The sequence below is a fragment of the Cryptomeria japonica genome, chromosome 7, assembly GCF_030272615.1.
Source record: "Cryptomeria japonica chromosome 7, Sugi_1.0, whole genome shotgun sequence".
In the NCBI taxonomy this organism is placed as follows: Eukaryota; Viridiplantae; Streptophyta; class Pinopsida; order Cupressales; family Cupressaceae; genus Cryptomeria; species Cryptomeria japonica.
The window spans coordinates 616656960-616674951 of NC_081411.1; positions in this window are offsets into that span (position 1 = coordinate 616656960).

Consider the following 17992-nt stretch of genomic DNA (forward strand, 5'->3'; position numbering starts at 1 on the left):
TTTAGTTCAATTTCCTTTAAAACTGAGAAAAGCAGCCAATCACATCAATTCACCTGGATTGTGCTTCCTCTTGGAAAATCTTGACCGCTCATCATCATTTGATCTCAGCCATTGGTTTCTTTCTGAATTCTCTATGAATTCAGGCTCTCATCTCTCATTCAAGGATCCTAGAGAATATATTGTTATTATGTCGTTTTTGCTCTAGGTTCATTGAGATTTTGCATTAAGATATTACATATTAGTTATTGCATCCTTAGTCAAATCATCTAGCTTAATATTGCTTAAATCATGTTAGATTAATCATACATATCTAGCTTAAATCATGCATATCTACATTAATCTTGCATTCATTTAGCTCAAATTCATGCTCATATAGATTATAAATCCTTTGTTTAGATGTCGTCTAGTCACTGGTATTGCATATGAAATCTGAGAGCAAGACTAAACTCGCATCTACTAGAAGGCAATAGGTTTCTTTGTAATGGTTTATTGTTCATTATTGATTATTGATTTACTAACCATGCATTTAATGACTGAATTGAAGTGTTGTGTATTCAGATACAGATACAGATACAGGTCCACTTTTGACACACACATTTTTTGTGCCCACCGTGGGGCTCAGAATTCAATCCTTCGACCTCAAAATCATTTTTTAAAAATCTTTCAGGTCTCATCCGTACAACCTCTTCTAAATATTGTACGAGTCTACTTCCTTCATCATACGACATCCTATCAAGACCTGTGTTTTATCATGCGGATCAAAAAAGGAGCTCGTATGAGTTTTTGCTTTGATTATTTGACTCTATGTTTTATCGTTCAAGCCTGTGAGAATACTCATACGAAAATGTATAATCTGTCGTACGAATTTTTGTTTTATCGTTTCAAAAATAATATACTTTTTTAGGGTTTTTCGTAAATTGAATTTAGATTTTGCTAACACTGACGCTAACCCTGGCCCGTCTTCTATTTGCCTGAGATTTCTACAGCCTAACTAATTTTCTTGTAGAATGCTTGTCAGAAAGTTTATCAATCAAACATACGCCTGTCAAAGAATCAAAAAGAAAATGACTACTGATGCATTGGTTTTGCAAGTTGCCTAAAGAAAATTGACCAAACTTCATGTATTCTTTAAAGTTCAATTTTTTAGGCACTTAAATTGTTATCTGGTTAAAGAACAAATTTTTCTTTTGTGTTTTTAGAAAAATCAAAGAGGTAGGAGAGTATGCTCTTGTCTTTTACAGATAATCAGAAATTTAGACCCTCAAAGCTTTTTCTAAATTTTGAGATTTGTATACCTTTAGCGGGCCTATCACAGTGGGAAAAAGTAATCACCTTGTGAGAATGACCCAAGTGAGTATAGCTAGACCTGAGCATTCCAACTCACTATAATAAATAGGCCTCTAGTGATTAGAGTCTCAGAGGACGGGATTATTTGAGTTTTCTCTTTGAGATCTCTCATATCGAGCATTTTGTAGGGCCCCACGGTCTCAATCATGTTTATGTGACTACAACTTGTTTCGGTACCTTGTCAGGCTATAGGCCTCAATAATTCTTGTGTGACTTCAAGGGGTAATTTCAAACGAAATTCCTGACTAAGAACTATAAGATAGAAGCTACCCAATTCACCTCTGAAAGGGGGATAATCTTTGTGCAAGAGAGATAGTAACTCTCCCAAGACACTTGCCATATCGTGCCCCCATTAGCATTTGGAGTCGACTAATACAACATTGAGAATCCATTACGTGAGACTCAGTGGCCATATTCTGATTAGCTATTGGGTGTGTACCTAAGTCAACAAGAAAAGGTTTTCTTCTCTAAGCCAACTTCCGTAGGGTTAGCATGTTGTGATTGAAGTCATTATATATATCTTGTGTGTTTTCTCTGTTTTCATCCCTAAAACTGAAACTAAAACTGAAATACTAAAACTAGAGAAAACAAATCAACAACTCAGTGATAAAATCTGTCCGTGTCCAAAACTGGTCTTTGTCAATCATCGAAACATTAGTTCGTGTCTAAAAACTGGTCTTCGTCAGTCGTTAAAAAAACTGCCTGTCAAAATTTCATTTTTGTTAAGTCCTCTATCGTACGAGTCTGCTAAATTTTCATCCTGCTACATACCTCTTGTCATACAGGTCTTCATTGATTTTAAAAGTTTGTTGTCTTGCTTTGTTAAACCTATCGTACGAATCTGAACAATTGTTGTGTGGTCTTTTACAGTTTGTCATATGATTATACATCTCATTCAACATATTATCGTCTGGAGTCTGCTCAACTGTCATACAAAATCAAGCAACAACTTGTACGAAAAAACTGTCTTTATCGTCTGTAAACTGCTAAACTATCATCCAGGACTAAAAACTCTGTCATACGAATTCTTGATTTTGTCAGTCCAAAATAGTCAAACTTGCCTAAACCAGTCTACAATGAGCATAAAATTGGTCATCATAATCCTGAGCATAAAACAATCTTTATAATGTACCTTCTGCAACTATGTTGCATGATTTTGTCGGTTACCTCTTAGCTAGCTCAATCAACCTAATCCAGTCAACCAATCTATTGTCCAAACTTCACTCTCGAGTATCACTAAGGCTACTTAGCCTCAACTCAAAATCGGAGTCAATGTATCTCACCCGCATAAGTTTGAACATCAACCTTTGGCCTCAATGAATAACTAGCTTTGATCTAACCTTGACATCTGTAACACTTCTCAACTGTAAATGGCTACCTTGGCCCCAATTCCCATGGCTACCTTGGCTCAAATGATTCAAGATCTCAAGAAAGAAATATATGACATGAAAATCCAACAAAATAAATCAATGATTCCATTTGAAAAACAAATGCATGATATCAAGAGTGAGAAACTTCGAGGAATGCTAAAACGATTATATGATTTGACAATAAAAAACCAGCAAATAATTGACAATCAAAATCCAAATCTCAAACAATCTCACAAGACACCTTCACCAAGACATAAAGACATTTCCTCCAAATATCCTCTAGATAGACAGTTTACACCTTTGGGGCAATCTATTGAGTTGACTTTGAAAGAGCTTCTTGAGCATAATCTTATCATATTGCCTAAAAATACCACATGGGGATGTGAATCTTCAAGTAAGTATTGTGCATATCATAGATAAAATGAACATAAGACTTCGAATTGCATGTAATTGAAACATAAGATTCAAGATCTCATTGATAACGATGTCATTGAAATTGAAGATCCTAATGACTCACCTTAAGAAAAAGAAAGAACTACTTTTAAGCATGATAAAAATCATGAACCTATGTCTAGCAAGGTTCCATATGTGGCCTCCATCCCTTCCATGATGCCTTCATCTCCTTCAAACAATTAAACTTCTCATGCTTACCTTCAAGGGCTATCTCCTATGGAAATCCAAGTTAATGCTACAAGTTCCTCTAAAGATTTAAAAATCCTAGATCCTATGCCATCATGAACTCCAATTCCAAACGTACCCACTCTAGAGAGTCCCACTGAAAATGCTTCCCCATCATGCCAAAATATGGAGACCTTCCAAGAATCCCCTACGCCCATGCAAAATCCTATCCCTTCCTTAGAAGTGGTTCCATGCTAGGAGGATAATTTGAAGAATGAAGAAACAAGTGCTATCATAAATCAAGATCAAGACACCAAAACTCCTCAATTCCATCTAATGATTGAAAAAGATCCATTTTCACTAGAATCCCATGATGATCCCCTTATACCTTTCCATTTCTTACAAGATGATCCCTTTCCATCTCAAGAGAAAATCATCCTTCCAAATCCACTTCCTACGCAAGATCAAGATATACCTCCATTCTTTTTGATGATTCCATTGAAAGTCAAGAGAATAATGCCTTTAAAGAGGAATCCAATGATCTTACTCCTTGTCATGATCAGAGTATCCCTTCACTTTTAGATCCTCCTTGTCAAGATAAAATAATCCCTTTAAATCCCCCACAAGATTCCTTTGTTCCTCCTTCTCCATGTCCTAGTCCTCCATATACACTCCAAGATCTCATTTCTTTTGATGATCTCATTATTCCTTCCATTGAAGAGCCTGTCATTGATCTTGATCGCACCCATGATCCTTGTCCCTCTCATGATTCTAGAGATAATATGTTGTTGCAAGATGTTAATGAACCACCCACATGCACAATGGGTTCCTCCACTTTGCTCCAGTCTAATTCACTTTGTGACCCTATCATTCCTTACATTCCACCTCCATCTCATAATGGACTCGTGCCTTCTTTCCAAAGAAAATTGTATCCTACAAGTGAAAATATTTTTAAATGTAAAGGGGTAGACCTTCACAAGCAAGAACCTCTCTATATTAAAGAAAATATTAAGGGTCATGGCCACAGTGACATTCCTCAAGATGTTGGTATCCCTATTAAACCAAAATCCAAATGCATGCCTTCCCCTTCATCTCTTCCATCCATTTTAGGACCCTATATTCCTCCATCCCTTGTGAAAGATCAACAAAGGCATACATCTTTGCGTACCTTCCATCCATCTAGAAGGACACAAAGGCTCACTGAGCAAAAGAAAGCAAAATCAAAAGCTATATGGGTTCCTAAGGCACTTGTAGAAGCAATGCATTCCAAGAAACCGCAAAAGCATGAAAAGTCAAAAACCATGTGGATCCCTAAGCATCTCCTTGAAGCACAAAAGTTTAAAGAAATATCCAAATCAATAGCAAAGATTGTTGTTCCTCCATCCAAACCTTCCAAATCTATTTCTCCATCACCTCCTTCATCTATTTTGGATCCTTATGTCCCAAAATCCCTGATTGTTCCTCCATCCAAATCTCAAAATTTGAGATCCACTTTTCCTCCATCAATCCACCATCCCTCAAGATGTGTGCCAATGGTAATAATGCAAATCTTTCCATTTGCTCATGCACCAAAATTTCAATATCTGATCCATTATCCAACACCTCCTTTTCATCCTTCCATACCCCTTATCCAGTCCTTTGCATGAGACTTTACCCTAGTTTCATCACAAAATCCAAAAACTAGGAAATCAACATTGGAGATGCTGGACATGTACACTTAGCCGAGTCCTTCTTGGGAAGACATATTTATGTTGGACCAATGAACTCCCTGACCCTATGAACCACATGCACCTTAAACAATACTATATCTAAGGGTTGGGTTAGTTTCAATTTTTCTTTTTGCATTGCATATCATTTTATTCAAAGCACTACATCACATATAGTTTCTTTTTTTAATGCATCGCATTCACAAAAAAATTGCATTTGCATATAGCAGCATCAATCAAACAAGGCAACTATCCAAATTTATCATTTGTTTCCATTCAAGACAAACAAGGGTCATCTCCTTTCTTAGATATTCAGACATGAAGTCCTTGAGGTCCCAAGGTCATTCATTTTCAACATTACCCTGTGATGATGCTTTACTTATGGTTGGGTAGTGATTTCACTTTTTGAGACTTGTTAACCGAAAATCTATCAATTGCTATATTTCAAACACATTAATAAAATCTCTAATTCATTCTAGACACCTAGTTGATCATATGACTAGTGAAAAATCTAAAAATTCTACTTCAGCGCTATTGTAATTGTCACACCCAAGTAGGTTTCATTACTTGCAAGTCAAGGCAAGAAGAAAAAAAAAAGTGCTATGCCAAATCAAGGAGCAATGATATATAATTGAAATATCACAGATACAAGTGCGACAAAAAACTTGACTATGGGAATATGTGAGTAACTCCATCAGGGCTGTGGACGCCTACTAGCAATGGAGCAATATTTGAGAAATTACAGTCTATAACCTTGTCGGAGCTCTAAAAGCTTGTTGGCAATGAGGCTCTATTCGGGATGCTTTTGAAGTTAGGATAATCCACATAACTAGTCATATAGGATGCTAAGGATCTTTAGTGAACACGAGAGCAAGAATTAACTCATTTGCACTCACATGGGCAAAAGAAGATCAAAGTTTCAAGAACCAATGGGGAAGTTTTTTGTGTCTCCATTTGTAAATCCTAGTCACTAAGTGTATTAATTTGGATTTTCCAAGGGACCTTAAGGATCGATTGACCGCTTATCTATGAGATATTTTGTACCTCCAATTCAATTGATGTATTATAAAGTGCTAAACAAACATGATCATCCTTGTTCAAATGGGAAATGCATCTTCATCATGCATATTGCATTAACATAGGTCATATAAAAAATTCATTGTCTCCACATGCATTTTGCAGATCATCATGTCATATAGGTCTGCATACTAGGGGCATAACTGGGAAAATCCTAAAAAAATATCATAAAATGTCTTGAACAAACTCCTAAAAATCATAAAATGTTCTGAACAAACTCCTAAAAATCATAAAATGTCCTGAACAAAATCCTAAAAATAAAATAAAACTCAAAAAAAAAAACTCAAAAATCGAAGCAAGAAAGCATAGACTATCCTTCAAACCAAATAAACCACAGACAAACTCTCAAAGTTTGCAATCAAACTTATCTCATGTCTTATTAATCAATCTATCAAACTCTATCAAACATCAACATGTCTTATACAAGGAAGGGTACACTCGAAACCAGATAGATCAGTCTTATACAGGGTACTTACTCTTTGAAACTAGACATTCCTATCAATGATCAAATCAGAACAATGACATAGATCAGTATGGCTGTTGGATTTTGTCCAGGTTGGTCTTCTCTCTTGTACTGAAATGCTGCATCTTTTCTTTAGCTTGTACATATATTTTAGTCACTTTTATGACATCCTAGTTCTTTTTGAACCCTCATGGATTGAAACCAATTTCTGTCCTAGTCTTAGGGCAATCGACTGAGCAATTTACATGTCCTAAGAAGTATCAATGAAGTCATATTTCAGTCAGTGGTACCCGGTCATCTACTCTGTGTCAATCACCTATCTCCTAACTACTGCATAGTTTTATCACTAAGTATACAAGCAAAACAAGACTACCACTAACTTGTTTAAGATATGCATGAAATTTTCTTTGTGTGTTGTCTTTTACATTGGCTTTTTTTTATTATTCCCTCTGAGTAACTCGAGGAATTCTATCTTGACTAAGAGGAGCAAGGATTTGGGGCATAATACTTTTCTTTGTTTTCTACTTGTAGGAATGGATCTGATGCTCTAGAAGCATCTAATTAGCTGGGTGTCTATGATAAGTGCATTCACATCAAGGTGAAATCGCCACACATACCTTGACTCCGTTTATTTGTATGCTACAGGGAGGTTGGAGTCATTTCTTTGTCTGTTGAGGGAATTTCTTTAATGTGCAATCCGGATGCATGCGTAATTTGTCCAAGGATATGAATGAACAAAGGGTCATTGCGGACAAGATAGTTAATATTGCATATGCAAAGAAATGAACTCTATTATGCTTGTTGTGTTTGTAAAATTCTCAGTGATGAAGATTAAGCACTCCAAATCTAGTGACTAGGTTTAGGTTGTATTTATTCTAAAATTTTATGCATTTCGAGTGATTTCGGCATAAAAACAATGATCTCTTTATCTTCTGAATGAGAGTTTGAAGCATCATCATTTCTTAGCTAAGTGGTCTCTTTTTCATAATCATTTCTTCAATTGAGTACTTGTGTATTGAGATGTTAGCTGCATACATAAGAATCTTATATAAATCCATACATTTCAATATTACTTATTTGCATTCATATTATTGTATGAAGAAAAATACACATTTTCATTACTCATTACTCATTTTCATCACTCATTACTCATTTTCATCATTCATTTGTATATGAAAAAGAAACAAAAAAATAAACATCCATATTCATCTGCATTACATGCATCCATACTGAAAAGATATGCATACATATAGAATAAAGCATATAGAAAGACATCTCATAATCAATCAACACAAGTACGATGAAATAAAATCAAGATCTCGTATATATTATCATAAGTCTCATAGTAAAAATGATATCAACTGTCATATACAATGTCTCATCAGAGCAAGAATCGAATAAGGCTACAAAAATGGGGTACATATAACAAAATCTAGGAGATATAACACAGCTAGCTCTCTACCTCTCCCTCATCACCAGGTGGAGGAGGTGGTGTTGGCTGACCAATGTCCTGTCTGGGTGCCCTAGCTCCCTCTGATTGAGCCATATACTGTGAATATGGAACAACCTATTGTGCCACTAGGACTGCTACACTATACGCGACAACATAATAGACTACCCGACTCGTCTGATGCAAAACCTCTCGCTGGAGAGTATCTCATTTTTCTCTAATATCAGCAAGTTGTCGATCATGCTCTGTTTTGACCTCAGCAAGCTGTCGGTCCTACTCTGCAGGCGGAAGCTACGCCACTATCAACTATGATTGCAAACCTGCCAATCTAGCCCTCAGAGACCATGTTGCATTTGTTGCACCCTGCTCTCTCATAGGCTCTCCGCCTCCCTCTCCACCCCCCTCTTCACCTTCCTGCTCATCTCTCTACTATCTCACCTGCCTAGGAGATTCTCTCTCCTCCTCCCCTCCACCGTTTGTCGCCCTGGCACCACTAGCCTCAACCCCAACAACCCCTAGAAACCCACCCTCCCCTCTCTGCCGCTATCTCACTCTAGCTGGTATCTTGTTGCTACTAGCCCTTGGATCACCCCCTACTTGCCTATAAGGTGCATCTTCTCTCTAACCCTGACCCTGCACCTATCCTCATCCCTGTACCTAACTCGGTACTTGTGCCTATGTAGGGACCTCATCCTCAACCTCCTCTATGAGAGGTGCATGCTCTACAAGATCTGTGAATCTAGGAAATGGATGTCTTTGGAACCACTCCCTATACTGGGGCAATACCCCCGCATCTGCAACATCCTCCAAATAATCCCATCACTATTGTTGTACACTGACTAGATCTTGCATGCTCAACATGTAGAATAAACTTGGAGCCCATCCGCATCTCTCCTCATCTCCATATCGGGCATAGGTTGTAAACTCCTAAGATATACCTTGAGCTCTGCCATACTGCCTCATAACCCTAGAAACCATGAACCCCTCAATGATGGACACTAACCTACCAATAAGAGGATGAGTCATAAACATATCCTTCCCCTGCCCTCTCCAGTCATCCCATAGCTCTAGACCCCTATACAGTCTCCATACTACCGCGATCAGATCATCGAGCTGTCTCCTCCAATAATCTGTCTTGCCCAGATGGGGCTGAGTGACATAACCTAAATAGAAATATACAATAGGTTGGTGAGGATCTCTAGCATCATCTCCTATCAGCCTGCATACTGGGATGTGCTCCCATGCCCATATCTACAAAACTAAGACTCCTGCTGCCATGCTCTTCCCATCCCTATATGCAACCTTGTGCATCTCATGATACATATGGGCTAACAAACAAGATCCCCACCCTAATCTCTTAGGATGAGTCAATAGTCTCTCGAGCAACCTAGCCCAGCCACATAGAAAACCCTGTTGTCCCTGGTCCGGCATAACAAAACACCCAATGATATCTGCTAACACGCATGCCAGTGGAAACTGCTCACTATACCTAGTCATCAGAACATCCCATGTGATGCCCCGCTCAAGGATCGTCTCATCATGGAATATCCATCTCAAAGCTAAGATACCCGATTGCAGAGAAGAATCATAATCAACCTTGTCACCAACAAACAAAATCCTGAGAATTTGGTAGACATCCTCAGGTGTGATAGTCATCTCTCCTATAGGTAAATGGAAAGTATTATGCTCTGAATGAAACCACTCTGCTAATGCCATCAACATCCTGTGATTTACACAAATATCTGGCATTTGAAGAAGGTGTCCAAAACCACACAAATCAATATGTGCCCTATCTGCATCTGATAAACCATGAACTAATCCCATCGTAGGCAGATACACACATCGAAACAAGATATCTGGCAACCGAATCTACAAAATCAACCATAAACACTATCAACACGTAATCCAAATTGCACTATAAATATGCTAAACGTGCTCGCAAAGCCAAATATACCAAATGCAAAATCAAAATTTGATATTTTGACCCTAAAACATGCTTGTTGTTTTTCATACGAGTTTTCAAAGAAGGGTAGAATTTCGTACGAATCAAGATTATACATAGCACGACAAACTATCACAATACAAAAAAACATTATACATCACACAACAAAGTGGGCACTCAAGAACAAGTTCGTACGAGACATGGGATAACACCAAATGACAAACCCTATATGCCCATACAATGAAACACTTAGGCGACAATTATCGTATGAGAAATGGTCTTATCTCACACGATAAACCATGAGACATGACTTTAAAAGATTTAAAAACACAAAAAAATCAATCAAAATTTAAGAATTCAAACAGGCTTAAGATCGATCACTTACTATTGGGTCGTAGTTTCGCGGTTGATTATGTCATCTCTAGCGCTCAAAACGGTGCTCCTGGATCGAAATGGCCATTTTTCTTCGCAGAGGACTTTTAAAATTTCAAACTTGGAGAGATAAAAATGACTTGAAAATGACACATGGACCCCTTATATAGCCAAAACCCTAATTTTTCAACTTGCTCTGATAGACGTCAAACTTGCACCCTAAGCTAAATCGATGGGCCTGATTCCATTTTTGGGATCGAATTCGAAATCCGAGATCATCCCCCTAGTCAATTTTGCACAACTGAGACCACTTAACGCTTTCATCAACTGCTCATTCTCTTCTTCAATTTGCGCTCAATTTCTCGTTAATCAACACTAAATCTTAATTTAATTCTCACATTAACTCTAATTTTAATCATTAACATTAATCTTTATGCTCAAATAACTTATCATCGCTCAAATAATTGCTTGAAATCACTGTGCAACCCTCACTATCTTTCGATTTTGCTCCCAAGGGGTCATACTCATGACCTCAAAGTCGAGAATCTCTTTCAAAAATCTTCGTTACAAGTCGAGCAACTAAGCTTCATCAAATCAATCTCTAGGGGCATATCAGTTTCATCGCTTCAAATCAAGCTGATATTGTCTTTGTCTAAATCAGTCTCTTAACGTTAATCAGTTTCATAGCTTTTCATCAAGCTGATTATTTGTTTAAACTCAATCAAGGGTTTAAAGAGTATCTTTGATGACACTCAATCTAAGTAGGTGTTCAGTTTCATCGTGTCGAATCAAGCTGGACAGTTTATCTTTGCTTATCGTATCTTGATCCATCAAGTTCAAGATCGGTTTTATCTTCGTTCACTGTGTCTAGTTCAATCAAGTTCTAGATCAGTAAGATCCACTTCTTGATCAATCAAGTTAAAGTTCGGTATCTTCGCTCTTCATCGATCCTAGTTCAATCAAGTTCGGGATCGGTTTCTCTTTAATCAACTTTGTTCAGTTTCATTGCTTCAGAACAAGCTGAATACCTCACTCTTCATCTAGTTCGTGATCAATCAAGTTCAAAACTAGTATCTCCTAGACATCACTTTTTGTTTGAACCAACATGTTGCTCGCACATTAATTCAAAGAGGGGCAAATGAAATACCCTAAAAATGGTCATCTAAACCATAGGCCCCCTAATCTTGATTTCATCACCAAGGTCCTAACCAAAGGCAATTAAATTAATCTTGAGCACACAATTAATTTCTTAAATCACCAATGTCACATGGCAAATTAATCAACCAATATTAATTAAATATTTATTTAATTAATTGATCATTCCAAGTAAGTCATTTTAATCAATTATCCTATTTATTTAATTAAATATCCTAGCATGTTTAATTAAATAAATCAATTTGCCATTAAATCATCAAAAAAGGAATTAATTGACAAAAAGAATTTAAAATTGAGAAAATAAATCAATTGGAGATAATCTTGAAAATCAAATTAAAAAATTGATAAATAATCTCAAAGAAAGCAATTAAAACATTTAAATATCAAAATTAAATGAAATAGAGAATAAATCAATTTTTTCTGATTTTATCTTAATTTTAGTTCAATTTCCTTTAAAACCGAGAAAAGAAGCCAATCACATCAATTCACCTGGATTGTGCTTCCTCTTGGAAAATCTTGACCACTCATCATCATTTGATCTCAGTCGTTGGTTTCTTTCTAAATTTTCTATAATTCAGGCTCTCATCTCTCATTCAAGGATTCTAGAGAATATATTGTTATTATGTTGTTTTTTCTCTAGGTTCATTGAGATTTTGTATTAAGATATTACATATTAGTTATTGCATCCTTAGTCAAATCATCTAGCTTAATATTGCTTAAATCATGTTAGATTAATCATACATATCTAGCTTAAATCATGCATATCTAGATTAATCTTGCATTCATTTAGCTCAAATTCATGCTCATGTAGATTATAAATCCTTCGTTTAGATGGCGTCTAGTCACTGGTATTGCATAAGAAATCTGAGAGCAAGACTAAACTCGCATCTACTAGAAGGCAATAGGTCGCTTTGTAATGGTTTATTGTTCATTATTGATTATTGATTTACTAACCATGCATCTAATGACTTAATTGAAGTGTTGTGTATTCAGATACAGATACAGATACAGATACAGATACAGGTCCACTTTTCACACACTTACTTATCACACACATAGTCATAAAACAATCACAACCATCATGGTATTACTCAACCAATCATAATCATGGAATAGGGTTAGCATAGTCAAGATGTCATAATAGTCTCATAAGCAATATAAGCATGCATAAATAATGAGCATAATAAAGATATTCAAATGTGAGTCTATCTGTCATAATAATCTAAGATATATCATCATCCATAGGAGTCATCATATAACATATGTCAGTATAGAATGTCTATCATCATCCATAGCATCTAATCATATAGATAAAGTCACAAGTAATCATCAAAACATCATCAACATGTCTAAACATGTCTATCAATGCATAACTCAAAAGATAATTCAAGGAGGGACACTACATCAGAGGCTTGTTCATTTCCTACATCCAACCTAGCACATCACAATAGTAGTCAATTGTTATTAAAACATATATATATATTCACCATATATTTCACATCCAAAATATAATATTGATTGAATAATCATTCATTTGGTTCCTAATCAAGATATATATTTTCAAAACATATGCATGTGATAAAGCATTTTAACTAAAACAAGTAATAGTAAATAGTATTGTCACAATAGGGTGTAACATCTAATATTCATCTATAAGGCTTTTGCCTCCTAATTTGTATAAGGTTATTGTCTTATGATTGTAGGGTTGGTTCCCATCTGATGTTGTATTGATATGGTGAAGTGGATTGTTTTCCTCTTGGGTTGATGCCCTAATTGATGTATTAGTGAGGGGATTGTAGCCTCCTAAAGATTGGTTCCTTCATAACTTATTGTAATCATTTTTTTTCATTATCAGGTTGGATTTGGGCACTAGATCCAAGCAACTTGCTCACAGTAGTTTTCCCTTCTAGGGTTTCCATGTTATATCTTGTGTTATGTGTTATTGTGTGGGTATACTTATAATGCTAATGTCTCTAACTAGAAATAATTGAATCTAAAGTCCTTAAAGTTTAATTTTGATGATATATTTATTCATCCCCTCTCCATATATTAGTGTTTTGTAAAAATTGGTATTAGAGAAAGGCTCCTTTGTGCAACCCAGTAGTTGCAAGTAGATATTGGTTTGGGATAGACGATAGGTCAAGAAGGATCCTCATCTAACAAGGCATCAATATTTAAATTAATAGACTATGCCTTGTAGAGGATTACGGTGGAAGCCTATCTCTCTTCATTAGGGTTTGATGTTTGGTAATCTATTGTGGATGGATACATTTCTCCTACTATGCCTCAAAGATTAGGCTTTCAAATGGACACACTGTTAGTCTCCCCTACAATTTTTTCCATTCTGAATGTTCATACTTACGGGTTGACTTATTGTGCCTTTATTTCTGTCGGGTCCTTTGTTCTCTTTCGTGTTTGAACCTAAGTCATTGAACTCTTTTTAAAAAAAAGGTTCAATAGGTTCAAGGTTCAAAGCGTGTTTTAGGAAAAAGTCATTTGCGGTCTTTGTCTTTATGAAAGCATGCGCGTTATTGTTATACATTTTGCAATTTGAACCCATGAACCTTTTTTCGGTTCAAGGTTCAAAATGTCTTCTATGAGTCGCGACACGTATTGTTGTATAATGAGCGGATGTCCATATGTTTTAAGTCAGTTTGTGAACTTGAACTTTGAACTAATTTTCAAGCGGTTCAAATGGTTCAAGCGGTTCAATGGTTCAAGGCTCTTGTTTAATAATCATTGTTGTTGCTCGTTCCCAGTATTGTTTTGTGCCACTTGTCCATTTTTGTACTTCCTAAATGAACTTGAACCGTTGAACTCTTTGTGAAATGGTTCAAGGTTCACAAGTTCACTTCAAAACTGATTCTAAGGCTTTTGTTGATATTGAAAGTGGCACGGCAAGCAGGAATATTCCAAGTTTTAGCAGTTTAACATTCTAAATATGAAAAGTAATCATGAGTGCATCGACTACTTGTGCGAAAGTGATGAATAATTAAGGTGTCAAATTTTAGTCATTTCACAATTAATTTGCACGCTTAAGTGAATAATTATGAAGCATGTGTGGCTTTATTGATATTTTCCCATCTGTTCAAAAAGGAATGTATGAATTCATTTTCATAGTTTGTAAGGGTTGCAGCTACTATACTTGAGCAAAATTGGAGGCGCCGAAGGTAAAATCAACTCTGATTTCCTGAGAAGGTTTCCAGTTTTCATGGTGGTAACGGGTAAGTGTAGTTGATTCCTCCTACGCTATGTTTCTTTAAGTTCTGAAGATTTTTCAGTATAGAAAGAAAATCTTTAAATTGTTGGAATAAAATTCTGCCTCGTTTTAGAATTTCTTGGTTAGAAGTATAGATAGGCAATATGAGGCCGATATTGCTGAAGCTCGGCTGGATCTTGTGTCTAGTGAGCATACTACCAAAGCTAAAAGATACTTCCTTGGCTCATGCTAATTTAGGAGATTTCTTAGAGAGAGCCAAGAACCCTCAAACCGGTTCAATGATGGAGAAAATAGTGAAAAGTGGTCTTGTTGAAGCTGTTGCGTTTCCGCTTGTTGCCCCATGTCCAGATTTGCTGATTGCTTGCATGAATAGGTATGATACGGAGAATAGGTGTATCGTAGCTAGTAATGGTGAACTATTAGTCAGTATCAATAGAGAAACAGTGATGGCGGCAATGGGAATCCCACACAAGGAGATATATGAAAATTGGACCATTGGGAACTCGTATGCCTATTTCTCAGAGAAGAAAAGTAAGTACAGGAGTGTGATTGCTAGGAATTGGCTCCTAAAAGTTCAAAAAGGAGGGTCATGGCTGCCAAAGCCCCTGACTAGAGAGCACTTCATCACATAAGTGCGGAATATTGTGATACTTCTGAATAGGGTGAAGGGAAATGAACATTCTTTCTACTGGGAAGATTGGCTGTACTTTTTCATTCAGGTTTTGTTATCTGGTGATAGGTATCTTGATTGGGCTTAGGTAATTGCGGAAAGACTTCATGAAGGGTTGAGAACTTTGTGGGAATGTCAGGTTTTTATATGTCTTCTTACCTTTTCTACATACTAGCTTGTACAACAGATTGGCCTGGTCTACTTAATGAACCTTGGGTAGATGGGATGAGAGTGTATAATTATTATCCTCTATTACAACAACAAAAACATGTGGAGCAAATTGATAGATGTAATGGTGTCTTTGTGGTAAGACTAGCTTTTGAGCTCCAAGGGGATGTGAACAGAAGAATGTCTGTTGAAGTGATGGAATTCATAGGCATATATGGTAGCTTCTTTATTCAATTTCCCAGGTTCACTTACCTATGGGTAGGTGGTTTTAAGGGCCAACCATTCAAGCTGTCTAGGTATGCCTTCGACAGTTATGTACTTATAGAAGTAAGTAAACAACTAGCTTATATCAATAAGCGATTGGGGGCAAAGGGTGAGTCTGGAGTTGTATTCCCTGTTGAGCTTGGATATTAAAACTGCAAATCTGTTTCTGATGCTCTGAACCTGGAATTGGAATTCAAGAGGATGAACCTGCAACCATATGTGGCAAGATGCAAGTTTAATAGTAGAGGTTATGCCATTGAGAATTTAAATGTCAAAAATCATTTTTATCATGAACCTCAGTTGGAGGATTACTAGGAGAATTACAGTGACGAATATGAGGTAAGAAGAATACTGTGGTCAAGGTTCACTTTGCAACAAATAATTACTATCAAGCTTCCAATCAATATATCTGGAGTATAGGAGGATACAGGGGAAGAAATTTTAGACCCTGAATTTGACACAGAGGTTCAAGGAAAGCCAATTCCAGAGCTTGATTGGAATAAAAAGGAGGATGACAGTGTTCAAGCTATAACTTTCAATGTTGTGAGAAGAACAGAGAGATGGTTGAGAAATCTAAAGTTTAAGAAGGAATCGCTCATATCATCACATGAACTGAGAGTTGATTCACACATTGTGACTCAATCTCCCATTTCTTCCACTAATGAAGTTATTAATGTTGCAGGTGTTTCAAGGCCTATTGTTGAGAAAATTCAATCGAGAAGCTCAAAGAGGTCACCATCAAGTTCCACAACCTCTTGAATAACTCGGTCCAAGAGTAAGAAAAAGAGTAAAGAGCCCATTTTGAAAAGGATTGTTGTGGACCTAGACCCTAGTGAAGAGATAGAGGCAACAATGGATCAACAGGGGTTGGATGAACCTATGATGCAAGAAATGGACATGGGTAAAGAAGTGGAGAGCAAGAGGACCCCTTAAACACTCTGGTTATTGTCAGTTCACTAGATATATAGACAACACATCCACCCAAAGAGCCTGCGAACACACCCCGATGGTTGGAAGCTGTTGTTGGAAAGAAATGAAGTTTAGTGCCAATTACCATCCCTATGGAGAACATGGTTAGAAAATGTTTGGGAAAGGCATCAAAGCCAAAGAAACTAAAGACACAGACAATGCTTGAAGTGGATGAAGCAATTGGTCACTGGACGACTAAGATAGCCAAACCAATTGCAAAGAGAGATGCAGACAAAGCTATTGAGGAGGACTTTATAGTTGAAAAAATAGACCTGGGAGTTGCTTCGCGCGCCGTAGATGTTAAGCATTTGGAGTCATCCACAAAAAGGATAATTTCAATAACATGGAAGGATGAAAAAGATAAAAGGGAATTGAAGCAAGTTGTTACTCAAATGGCTAAGTATATCAATGCCATCCATAATCCAAATCCCTAGCCTTTGTCATAGATACCAGTATCATTTGATCCCAAATATCCGACCAATCAGAAGATGTTGGACCAAGTTCAAAGGAACAAAATAGTTACAGAGATTTTTAGTAAATGGTTGGATCTTATAATGCAACATGGATCAGACTACATCATCAATCTGGTGAAGGTTTATAAAGATGCCGAGACTGTGAGCAAGGAATTAGAGCTAGAGACTGTGGCTTGGGAGAAACAAAGGATCAAATGGGTGGCGGTCCTTGCACGAATGAATGACATACAAAAATATGGAGTGATGAAGTTCTTAGCCAAAAAACTTGTAGAAAATCTGGATGATAATGTATTGTATGTATCAAAGAAGAATGTGGAGTGGCATAACTCAATCATTAAACAAGGTCACAAAGAGTCCACCAAACTGCTTAGAGGATTGACAGACTTGATTGATACAATGCAGAAGGATCTCAAGTGCATTGACATTCAACTAATGAAAGATGATGCTAAGGCAATTGAGGCGGCCATAGACATGACCAAAATCTTTCAGAAAAGAATACAATTCATTTAGATGACAAAATCTTTGACCACGAACGACTTCTCAAAGGTGGCTAGGATCAAATTAATGCTCACAGTCTATTCTGATCATTTGGAGGTACACAAGGCAAGAGTGGTGCAAGTAAACATGGACAAGGAGGTGTGGAAGCAAAGGATTCAACACAATGGTCTTCCTTATTTTTAGGTCATCTTGAGCTTCTCGGCGGCACACCTGGAATGGCGTGGTTCTGC